We start from the raw sequence: 13,053 nt of genomic DNA, 5'->3' as shown, positions 1-13,053 counted from the left end.
TGGAGAGTACCTTAGTAACCTGCGCTTCGCCGATGACAGTGCATTGCTGAGTAACGAATTGCAACTCATGATTACGGAGTTAGACAAGGAGAGCTGAAAGGTGGGTCTTAAAGTTAATCTGCAGAAAACGAAAGTAATGTACAACAACCTCGGAAAAGAGCAGCGCTTCGAGATAGGTAATAGCGCACTTCAAGTTGTAAAATACTATGTCTACTTAGGGCAGGTAATAACCGCGGAGCCGAACCACGAGATTGAAGTAACTAGAAGAATAAGAATGAGGTGGAGCACATTAGGCAAGCACTCTCAAATAATGACAGGTAGATTGCCACTACCCCTCAAGAGGAAGGTATATAACAGCTGTATCTTGCCGGTACTTAACTACGGAGCAGAAATCTGGAGACTTACAAAGAGGGTTCAGCTTAAATTGAGGACGACGCGGCGAGCAATGGAAAGAAAAATGGTAAGTGTAACCTTAAGAGACAAGAGAGCAGAGTGGATTAGGGAACAAACGGGGGTTAAGGATATCATAGCTGAAATCAAGAAGAAGAAATGGAAATGGGCTGGGCATGTAGCGCGTAGACAGGATAACCGCTGGTCGCTAAGGGTAACTAACTGGATTCCCAGAGAAGGAAAGCGGGTTAGGGGGAGACAGAAGGTTAGGTGGGCAGATGAGATTAAGAAGTTTGCGGGTATCAATTGGCAGCAGCAAGCACAGGACCGGGTTAACTGGCGGAACATGGGAGAGGCCTTTGTCCAGCAGTGGACGTAGTCAGGTTACTGCTGATGATGATGAAGTGCCTAAACTTTTTTATGTTTTGACCATGTATTACAGGGAAGCCAACTTCCCAGGTGACACTTCAGCTCGGAACAAACGTACAATACGCCCACGTGCAAGGCGTGACGTCAGACAAAGTTTAGCCTTATCAAGGGTGATAAGGACCTAAACTTTTTTCGCTGGTCTCGATCATGATTGCGGGAAAGCCAACTTTTCAGGAGACACTTTAGCTTGGAACAAACGTGCAGTACGCCCACGAGACAAGACGTGACGTCAGGCAAAAGTCGAGTCTTATCAAAGGCGATAAGGGCCTCATGCATATGAAATAAACGAATGCATCCTGCTGGCAGATAGAAAAAAAATTGTTTTATTTTATACAGCAGCACCAGGACTCGAACCTAGTTCTTCACGCTTCGAAAGCGTGTCTTACTTAACCACTGGGCTAAGCACCACTGTTTGTTGGCCCTGAATGCATATAAACTAAGCGAATGTAACCTATCAACGAATGAAAAATAAAGGTTTTTGTTATATCGCTGCACGGGATTCGAACCTAAACACGCACGCTCCTGGTGGCAGCGTCTGAACCACTGAGCAAAGCACCGCTGCTTTCTGGCCCTGAAGGCAAATGAACTAAGTGAATGCCTCTCAGCAACGAACAAAGAAAAGCTGTGTTTTATATATATCGCAGCACTGGGGCTCGAACTCAGTCCCTCACACTCCCAAGGCTAGCGTCTTGACCACTAAGCTAAACAACACCACTTTCTTACCACGCATGCATACATTGGCGTGCGCATGGTTCACGCTCCCTTGTGTGTTGTCGAACAGAGTTAAAAGTCCAAGCGAGTGGGTGCTCCTGATAGCCGCCCACGGTGCATCAGTCAGGAGGGCACCTCGTGGACTTGGGCTGGAATTGCAGCTGGGGGACCTGGCTATGAGTCCCTTACTGGAGGCAACATGGCACCGCCACGGTCCTGGTGTGCTGGCTTGACGCGGTCCGACGACACAACCTCCTCACAGCCGCTTCTCTTAATTGTCAATGGTTTGTTGCCATGGCGGAGGACTTGACTTATCATAGGGTGGCTGAAGAGGTCGCCGGAGCACGTCGTGTCGTACAAACATATATGGACATGACGTGAGCTGTGGGTCACCATGTAGCACACGCGACACAAGGGGCCGTGAAGGTGCCGCCCGCAGTTTGCTCATGAGGTTGCGTAGGCGAAGTGCATAGGCGCTGCAAGCTACGCAGGCCTCCTCTGAGCCACGCGCAAAGAGCTCTCACGTTAGCCTGAGTCTTGTGCCGTAGACCAGCACAGTGGCGCTGCAATCAATGTCCACTTCAAGGGCCCCCCAAAAGAACGAGTGGGAGGGCCTCCACCCAGTTGTGTTCCTCGGTTGCCATGAGCGCAGCCTTCAGCTGGCTGTGAAAGCACTCCACCATGTCGTTGCTCATGCGTTGGTACGACGTCGTGCGCCTGCGTGAGGTGCTCATGAGCTCACCGATGGCGGTGAAAAAGGCTGATTCGAATTGTCAGCCATGGTCTGTTGTTATGGTGGAGGGCACCCTGAAACAGGCTACACAGTGATGCAAAAAAGCACTCGCTACCATCTCGGCAGTGATGTCCGCGATAGGGATGGCCCAGCGGGTGAACCTGTCGACCCAGGTCACCATGTAAGCCTTTTCGTGCCAGGGTGGTAGTGGACCGACGATTTCTAGATGGACACAATCAAAGCGAGAATCTGGAGTGGGGAGTGCTCCAAGGGCTGTGATGTTGTCCTTTCTGCTTGTTCTTACGCTTTTTTTGGATGTCATCAAAAGTGCCGAAAATTCATGAAAAGCAACTTAGGCCTATCTCACACGCAAAAAAAATATGAACACGGGAGTATGAAAAAAAATAGTTTTAATAAAGAAAATTTGATGCATGGAGTTGGTGACAAAAATGCAAAGAGTATATATTGGCTTCTTGACTAGAATTTTGAGCTGAGTTGTCAGCTTTGGGGTTTCACCAGGAGTGCAGTACGTAAATTTGCGACACGTTCAGTCTCATCGATTCTTAACGTCAACGCGAAGGCAGCATCCCAATCTGGAAGAACGAAAAATGGGGCAAAAATATGGTAATGAAACAGTTTCTGTTTTAGTTTCGCGTTTTAGCATCAGCCAGTGAATTTAACCTTGGCTTTTCAAATCTTATAACACTTTTTTTTTAGTTTAGCCACGCTGGTTCACTGTAATTGCCGTAGAAGCTGTATATTAAGAAGTGCTGATTCCTAAATAGTTTTATTATGTTGTGTGGACGGTCGTTGGTTGAGCACCCTGATAATGAGCATCAAGTGCATGGTAGCGTCCCCAGTAAGTTAATATTACGCCATTTGTATGACAAATTTCGCGATTTCAAAAATTACCGTTAAGTGGTGGAAAACCTCTTAGCGACGACAGGAATAAGTGATTCCGCGACAAATATTGTCACGGGGAACATCGAGGTGGTACATTAGTGCTTATAATATTGAACAAAGACGCACCTTACATGTACAACGAAGTAAATGGAACCACAGGAAGATCCTGTCATGTAAGCGCCCGTCATGTCATGTACTTCTCTGTCTTCAACTCGTCTAATGAGACGCTATACAATGTCCAAGTGAGATTGTATCACAAACCAAACCCGCTACATGTTTTGTTGAGAGTACCGGGGTGGTGCCGCTGAAAAGTTTTTCATGCTACCCGCTGCCGCGAGCTTCGATTTTTCGACAAAGACTCGTTGGGCGTCGCGATAATCCCCATGGGCTGTTGTAAATATACGCGAGACACCAAAAATGCATGGCCGGAGCCACGATCGCATCAGCCTTTGTTACTCCTTTGCAGAAGTCTGCATATCATTTCTAAACTTTTGGACGGAAGTACAAAGGCGGGGCATTTGGGACGTAGGGGGAGGGGATCAAGATCATGCATATCAACAAATCCTGGAAGAGAAAACGGCGGCAGCCAACAAGCCCCTGTTGGAAATTTAAGGAGCTGTTGGGAAACTCCATCGTATCGTCACACCTTTAAAGCTCTCTCGTGACGTTTCTGCTGATGGTCATCGCGTCAAGCTTGGAAAAGCAACCACACTTCATTTCTCGACGTCAAAATTCAAAACAAATTATCTAAAACAAGAATGCGGGGACCAAACGCGGGAATCGAAACAAATGACTTTAAACAAGAACGAGATTCTGGGACTAAACGACTGCATGTCCTCTCCTGCACTGACCCTCTATAATCAGAGAGAAAGTCACGGTGATCGCCACGTCTGGATACCCAGCGCCTAGAACCTGTCTGTGACGTCACGTGAATACTATGTATAGTGAATCACATGCGGTTACACCGCCACGTGCTCCTACCTTGCTACATTTTCGAGCCTACTTCATCCCTAGCAATGATGCATCCCAGATCTTGATGGTGTGCCCGCTCTAGCAGACATCTTGAGACGATGTCTAACGGCAATTTCGAATCATTCTCGCCGATCAGCTGGTCGTTGCAGTAGTCCCATGGTATAGAAGGAGGCAGTCGACACCCAGCGACTCTGCAGGACTCTTCGCACTCCGCGGCATCAAAAGAAGAACAGGACAAATCCGCAACCAAAGGTGTCAGATTAGTCTCCGACGAACAAGCGGGCAAAGCAGACGCGTTGATAGAGTTCTCAGTGGAATAGTCGATAGATGAAAGTTCCGTTCAGTTGGACGGGAGCACCGAAGTAATGGCTGGATCGGTCACTGGAGTCGACACTCGAGGATTGGAGGCGCGCCATGTTGGCTAGATTGAACACCCAGTCCTCGTAACTGCCCAGCTCCTCAACCTCGCCTTTGTTTCCGGGCCACATCTTTTACAGATCGACTGCAAAATTTAAACACGAAAATGTGGCAGAGAACTTAGCCTAACATGAAGTATGACAATGTCCTAGGAGTTTATACCCGAAAGTCCACTTTCAGTATAGTATAAAAAAGCTGATTAGAAGAACGAAAGAAGACCAAGATTGACGCACAAAGTTTTGAGGCGATTGCCGAAAATAGACCAGCTGACGGGTGACAGCTAAACAAAGTTAAACTTCTTCCATAAAGTTGTGGTAATTACAGCCTTAGTGGCTATTCATTGCGCCTAGCAGTTGCTGTTAACTCTCCTAAATTTACAAGAAATAAGTGGTGTTTCGATTATACTTCTATTGTTCAATTATCATTTTGTTCTGTTGGCAACAGCAGGGTTATTTCTCTGGAACTTACTCGTCGATAACTTCACCATCGTCTAGTCAGCTTCTGGCCATATTACGGAGTTAATGAGCAGTCAACTGCGAGCGTACATATGATGCAAGTACGTCACACCATGAAACTCTGGGATATACGATTTCGGCCTTTGCGCCGCCATCACCAAGCACATTACAGCATATGACTCAGAGTCAAGCTGTGCGGCTCCGGAAGTATAAGTTCATGGCCGTCTGCTGAATCAACGGGAATATTCAGCCTTTTCTCAGTGTCTCAAAATCTCTAGACATAACGAACATTGCATATAATTGGTTCCACATTCAAGCGTAGAGCTAGGGTTAAACACTAGCTTCAATTCAGCGTGGAACGCGTCTCTTCAAAACGAATTGCAGTTTTAACACCACGTACTGCCTGTCACGGTATTTTAAAACGTAACGCCAAATCGCACACGACGTCGTGAATCGTTAATACTTACGTAAAAGAGGTTGCCTAAATCTCGTATCCGGCACATTCACCAATGCACTCGTGTTAGCTTCGCAGGGATCAGGCATTTCGTATGGCTGGCAGTATTATCGCAAAATCACTGAGCTCTGCTAACTTCAGTGCCCGTGTTTTATGGAGACCTTCTGCGCGGCTAGGGGAAAGGCTACTGCCCCGTTAACAGATCTGATTGGGCCATTGAGCCGATGTCCCCTCAGTGATAGGGCGTTGACACACCTTCTCTCCGCATCTCTCTCCTTATTGGGCCGTGAGCCAATTTTTCTTGTCAGTGACACCCCTCTCCCCCCTCTTTCTTTATCTGGGATTGCATGTACGTGCACGTATAATCCCAGCCGTTTAAAAGGATGTTGACTGATTGATTGATATGTGGGGTTTAACATCCCAAAACCAGCATATATGATTATGAGAGACGCCGTATAGTGAAGGGCTCCGGAAATTTCGACCACCTGGGGTTTTTTAACGTGCACCCAAATTTGAACACGCGATTACAAGAATGTGTTAACGCAATCATACTCCTATTGATGTGTCATGTGTTATATTGCGAGTTTGTACTGGTGTGTTTGTGTGCATATACTTATTCTGGTCACGAATTGCTACTGATTTATGTGGTGAAAATGTTGTTGAATATGAATTGCTATATGTACACCTGTTTGTATGAGAGTATTATTTTTGTGTGTACATTGCATGCGTAGACTACTGATTGATTGTCAATTCATTTTTTATACACGTGCTTGTTTCCACTCCTGCATGGCTCTGATTTGAGCTTACAGTATTCGGTAAATAAATAAATGAATAAATCTTTCATTTCCCCCACTCCTCCCCCAGTGCACTACTGTTAGGCGCTGTGCCATGCTCCCTACCGGGCTGCGAAAATCAGGCGCCTTCTTCTAATCACCACCACTACAGTTTGCCGCATCGGAGTTGCGGCCACCATCTTCTGCTCTTCTCCTTCTTGCTGTATTTTACTCTTATATTCCGTTTGTCCTCTTCTACCATCCCATAAAAGGAACTGTGTCGGGTCGCCTAATGGGAGACAGAAAGTGGGTACATTTTCTCTTCTTCAGGAACCATTAGCACCGCCACCATCACCACCACTACGGCTGAGGTGTCCTCCCTGAGAGAAACACTTGCAAGGTGCACTTTTCACTTCAAAACTACCACTCCCTCTTCGCCACCCCTTTTCCCTCTCTGTGTGGTGTTGGGAACAGTACAAGCAAAACTAGAAAATAAATTTGTTCAGGGTAATACTGTCGCACTAAGAAAAAAAAACTTGCAGCCGCCGCTGGGAGGCGACCCTCCAAAGCTCATAGCTGAACACGCAGCTCCGGGCCGTCCGACAGGCCGAGGATCTAGCCCGGGTCCAGAAACTCGGTGCCACCACCTGAGGCCACCAAGGTCAAACTGCCGGCCCACCGTGTCAAATAGTCTTTTCTCTTTACACTTATAACTACTTATAATGATGACTACGACCTCCGTCGACAGCTGTTTCTCCTATAGTAGTGTTTCCACGTGCTTTGGACTATTGAAATGAAGGAATGAGATATACGTGTGAAAAGACATTCATGTGTTTCTAACAAATTTTGGTTCGCAGAGCGCGTTTAAAGTTAAAGTTGGCAAAGCCTTTTAATGTTGCTATAAATGCTACCATTAGGTATATCTATATGCTACCTAAAAGTTACTGTATAGGCTAGCTCTAGTTCCCTTTAAAGTCTTTAGTTTTCTTGTCCTGTGTTTTGAGTCATGCGCTCAGTATTAAAACGAATGATCCTTTCCGACTTGAATGACTTGTGCTGGCATCTAACTCGCAAATCGGAGGGGGGGGGGGGGACTCACTGAGACCAGTTATAAGAATATAGCCTGAGGAGTAACAAGCTGTTGGCGGAAACACGTGGTGTTGCGTTGACGTCAGCTAGCTCAACGCCGTGGGAGTCACGGCCTTGAGCCGTGAATTCCACGGCGTTGATGTCTGAGTGATGCTTCTCACTTACGTAAGACTTATTTGCCCCCTCCCTGCCTTCCCCCACTCCCGAAAAGAACCATCTCTCTTATCTCTGTACTGACTTATCACCGCTGAGAGAAACACAATGGCCTGATCATAGACAGGGAAGTGAGTCATAAGACGTGTGTCACGGGCGGCTTGACAAGTTCCTTGTTGGCTGAGCGAAGGGTGGAGAGTTGTCAAGGAAGCGGGAAACTGATGCATTGCTCCCATTCGTTTCACTTGCGCTTCGTGAATTGGTTGACGGAGGCGCTGCACTCTGGCATTTGTGATAATTCAAGAAGAAGCGAGAGATCGACAATTCAAGGGAAAGCCCTTTACTGTTCGAAGCGAGGTAGGGTTGCCTTTAGAACGCGTAGTCATAAAGCGAGATTCAGTAAAGAAGAAGAACAATGTATATGCAGGGGGGCAGGGCGGATTAGGGAAACGATGAAACATGTTCTGATTGAATGCGGCGATATCCACCCAGGTATAAATAAAATAAAATCAAAGTTTATTTACGTCTCGAAAGGTGTGGGCAAGCTTGGGCGAAAAGCGAAACAATTCGCTTGAAGAAAGCCGAAGCCTTCATGCACAAGACATACAGTCGATTGATTGATTGATTGATTGATTGATTGATTGATTGATTGATTGATTGATTGATTGATTGATTGATTGATTGATTGATTGATTGATTGATTGATTGATTGATTGATTGGTATGTGAGTTTTACGTCCCAAACCCACCATATGATTATGAGAGACGCCGTAGTGGAAGACTCCGGAAATTTCGACCACCTGGGGTTCTTTAACGTGCACCCAATAATGAGCACATGGGCCTACAACATTTCCGCATCCATCGGAAATGCAGCCGCCGCAGCCGGCATTAGAATCTGCGACCAGCGGGTCAGCAGCCCAGTACCTTAGCCACTAGACCACCGCGGCGGGGCGAGACATACAGTCGAGAACACAAGCTTGTGCAAATACGAGTCCCTACATCAAAAATCAGAAATTAATACGAGACAAAACAAGCGTATTATAAAGCATTAGTTTTATCAATAGAGGTAGGATGTGTAAAATTTTGCAATAAGGAAAGCAAATAAGAAAATAAGGTATATGCGTGTGGGTACAACCCTACATGGGGCTTTGGGTTTCAGGGACAAACATGGAAAGCTTAATACATCCAGGACAGAAACAAGTAAGAGATGGTTAGAGTACTGGTGGCAGAAAAGTAGAGATACAGGACAGAAATAGTGAGAAAATGAGGTCATTCTGCCTGAAGAGGCCGAGAGATAGAACACAAACATATACGTTTCATTTTTATAATAAGATCCATTTAATCGATGTAGATAAGGCATTAGACCAACATTTTAAAAAGATTTTTTTTTCTTGCGAGCCTGGTGACACACATGCCACCGTCCCGTCATAAAGGAGACGCTCATAGCACCCATTCATCCATCCGTTTCACGAGTTTGACACGGCGGCGGTGGCACCGCGGTATTCGTTTCGAAAACTGCAGCTGTCGGGCAAGACTAGGCTGTGCCGAGTCCGTGCAGCACAAGACGGCTGCAGCTGCAGCACACGACACAGCCCATTGCAGACGTGTGTGGTTTTAGTGGCGCCCAACAAGTGCGACAGTAGGCCTTTTCCGGTAGTTGCACACGCCAGACAATGTCTTTTTACGAATCATGGCCTCTACAACGCGCGAGACAGCCGACCTTAGGAATAGGGCTTGCAGGACATCTGCACCCTCGTATTCGTTGTTTCCGCGCCTTGTTGCTGCTGTACTCGCTGAAACATTCCGTGCACGAAGTCGGCACCCAGACGGCACCACCATGAACCACTTCTGGAAGTGCCGCCACCGCTGGTGCATAGACGTTAAGATTGTTAACGGTGAGCTAATGTTGATCGTCGAGTAACAGCTGTGTGTGAGCAACACCTGACACCTCCCCCTTTCGTTCTAGTCAATACACCTCCACCCCAAAGTTTATACTCAAACATTGGTTCGGGAACTTCGTGTACGTCATTGGCATCCCTCACCAATGCGCACACTGATCGGGGAGCGAGTTCTGAAACTATATACAGAGATGAAATGAGGGAGAGTGCATTTAAAAAGAATAGAAAAAAAGTACAAAAACAGTAAACAGTTGATCTGTAAACTTTTTTCCCCTTCGAATCATCCATTCGTCCCTGTTTCTACCCAAGAACGCTAACCGTTGATAAGGAGTTTCGATCACAACCATTCGGCTACTAAGGTGAATTTTGACTACGGTGATTATGTCAGCAAAAACGATGGTGGCCTGGGCCAAAGCGGAAGAAAACGTAGATTTCATGCGATATGTTTAGTGGCGAAACCGGTAGGAGGTTTTTGAGCTGTCAACTCTCTATCACCCCGAAATCAGTGCATTATGAACGATACAAACACATGAAAGAACACAGATTAGATTTTCCAGAGTTCATAAAAGCCAGAAAAATGTTTTTACCTACGCCCCTGGATTATTTCCCTGTTTAACTTGTTCTATGTGGGAACAGACTTGTATCAACCTTCTTGTCTTATAGCTTTTCGTATAGGCTTGGTAATGAAAGAAAGAGAGAACTAGAGGCACCTTCAAGTCATTGCGCAGAAATGTGCTCCTGCACGTGCAGCAGAATACGGCGCCAGCATTTACCTCCTCGAGAACCACTTGGGGACAGATGATGGGTTGAGTCAGACTAAAACGGGCAGCGCCTTTTACGCTGAGAAAGCGTCAGAGTATGGACTTTCAAAAAATTTTGCGTCGTTTGTTGAAGGAGTTTCTAGGCTCACGATTGGCATAGGTGGTACACCAGCCGGGGCTCACCTCTTCACCGTCCCCCCGAAATATTTGTTTTTTTGCCGTGGCTTAGAGTAAAAACTACACTCTGCAACATGGTCCCTGTCTGTGGTCCCTGTCTTACCAGAGCTATGACTTCATAAAACATAACTAACCAACTAGCCGAACAGTCTGTTCTCCTAAATTTCGGGGGTTGTTGTGATGTTGCAAAGGCGTTGTTAGCCTGGTCTAAAAGGCTGGCAACTGTTCCACCTGAGCGTCTCTCAAGTTAAAGGGGTCCGTCACAAAATGCCACTCATCCCAGTGTCTCTCAGGAAAGTCATCAGGATCTGTTGCACGCTCTTCCTCATCGCCGTTGGTTCTTCAAGAAAAATGACATCCTCCAATGTCCCGTGTGTAGTGTGTTAAATATGGGACCGTCACTTTGGTTCATGTGCGGTGCGGTGAAGAAAGGAACCAAAGACTGGGTCTAGCACACATGATATATTAACAAAGAAAGCTAACTCCCGCGACAATAGACACACAAGCAGAAAGGGATCCCTGACGCGAAAAAAGCGTATCTGCAGTCCTGAGTGGGCTCACAGATTTCACAACAGGCCAACGGTCGACCCTCCTCAGTCGCTGGTCGTGGACGTAAAACGCGGTGCAGCTACCGATGTATCAGGGGACGTGGTGGCAGAATCAACGTGCATGTCGGTAGGCACGGGACCGCCCAGGAACCATCGATGTACTGGACAGGAGTAGTGCGCCTGAGGCATCAGTGGTCGCAGAAGCGCGGCCAGTCAGGAGGCTGCCCAGCGGTAGTCCCGAGTAGCCCTCACGAACATGGGTCGCCTCTCGAACGCTATCTGCCTGCGTGGTCACGCTCCCAGCTTCTTCCTCATTTTAAAGAAAGTCTTTCATGGGGACTTTCGACGCAAAAACTTTGGTCTGTCTGTCTGTTTGTCTGTCTGTCCGTACAATTGTCTGTCTGTCCACCCTTAACGGTACCCTAAACAGCACCAAAGTGGCCAAACGATACTCCAAACGGCCGACACCATCCGCAGCGCCCACCAATATTCAGCGTTCATACTTGAGCGATTGTCAATTAAAAAGCAACTATTGCGAATATTTGAGGTACCTAACAACACGTCAATATTATGTACGCGTATTTCTTACTATAAAAGCCATACATAAATAATTTTAAGGATCGTAGCCTTTATAACGCTACGCTGGCCATGCAACGCTTGCACGAAACGGCAAGTGTTTCCAACGCTTTGTGAAGATGACATGGTGGTGGCACCTACCCATCGCCTTGTGCTCTACACCTTATCCCCTCCGAGACAGGCGCGCAAGGCGCGCGCCCTGTTCTACAGAATAACTGCCAGACAGCGCTCATGTCTCACGTGTGACATGACTTGATGCGCTCGTTCGCCTCCGCTACACGCTCGAGGCACTCTAACGCAGCGCCTCCAGAATACCGTACAGCGATTTTCTTGCGCAGAATATCAAATAAACGTTTTGTTCACTCTCTCCAGTTGCAGGACTATCGTCTTTCGACAACATTTGCGGAGTGACATGCAGATATGGGGCCATTTTTGTTTCCTTCACCGCCACCACGCGCTCTCTTTTTGGCCGCTGCGTGCCGCATTGGGCGCTGTTCTCGATGTCTTCGTTCTTCTTTTTCTACACCGTGCTCTTGACAACCTTTCTGCAAGCTGCGTAGCATCTCTGTTCTTTCTTTGTCAAACTGCGGCCACAGCCAATTGAAATGTTCGATGTCGTCGATTGCACCACAAACGGCGCAAACCTCGGAAGCGCCTTGCACAGTCTTGAATGACTGAGACGGCGTGTATGCGGAGTCAGTTCTTATCTGATAAAGGAGCGTCGCTTGTTCTCTGGAAAGTCCGTGGATTACGCATGGCTAACGCGGAAACTTGTGGATCGTCCTGAAGTGATTGCGTATTACATTCTCGTTGCTCTGGTAAGATTTAGGAGCTCTTATTCTTGGAACGCAAGTTCGCGCTTCGTGTGCGAGGGCATCAGCTTTAAGCCTTTTTCATTGCCTTCAATTCCAACGTAGGATAGGATCCACTGAAATTTTACATCAAAGCTCCTGCCAATCAGGTGTTTAATGAGCGCCAGAGATTGTCTTGTGAATCCTTCTAGAGGTAGCCCTCGATGCAGTCGTTGTAACGCCTACTGTTAATCAGTCAGCACTATCACATCTCGTGCAGAAAGTGCCTGCAATTTGCGCAAAGCCGAGGTGATTGCTGCGATTTCTACTGTTGTCGACGACACAACAAGATCCAGGCGGCCTGACCATGACACGCGCGGGGAGGGCATGCAGGAAGCCGCTGCGCAGCTATCCGTCTGTGTGCACACCGATCCATCCGTGTACACTTGTAGGTGACCACGGTATACGAGGTGCTCAAATGGTCCAACACCAGAAACTTGTAGCTTCCTCAACTAGAACCGTACTTTTCGTCGGCACTTCATGGACACTGAAGTTACATGCAACGACCAAAAAGGACCATGGTGGGTGGATAGGGCTCCGTTGAGGCGATTTCAAGCCTAAACGTCGAATTGTGTTTAGCGCTGTGTGAAAATATTTCGACGTTTAGACTTGAAATCACCTCAACTTTCATTGTTAGTACACCGGGCCCTTTTGTATGTTCTTCGGATCCGTGCACTCTTGTGTCCTTCATTGCCGTTACAGCCTGCAGAGAGAGAACGCTTTTGCATCAGAGCACGGACTCTATACACGACGTGGTAAAGCTA

The sequence above is a fragment of the Rhipicephalus microplus genome, chromosome 5, assembly GCF_043290135.1.
Source record: "Rhipicephalus microplus isolate Deutch F79 chromosome 5, USDA_Rmic, whole genome shotgun sequence".
Lineage (NCBI taxonomy): Eukaryota > Metazoa > Arthropoda > Arachnida > Ixodida > Ixodidae > Rhipicephalus > Rhipicephalus microplus.
Note: the sequence above shows the minus strand (reverse complement) of the source record.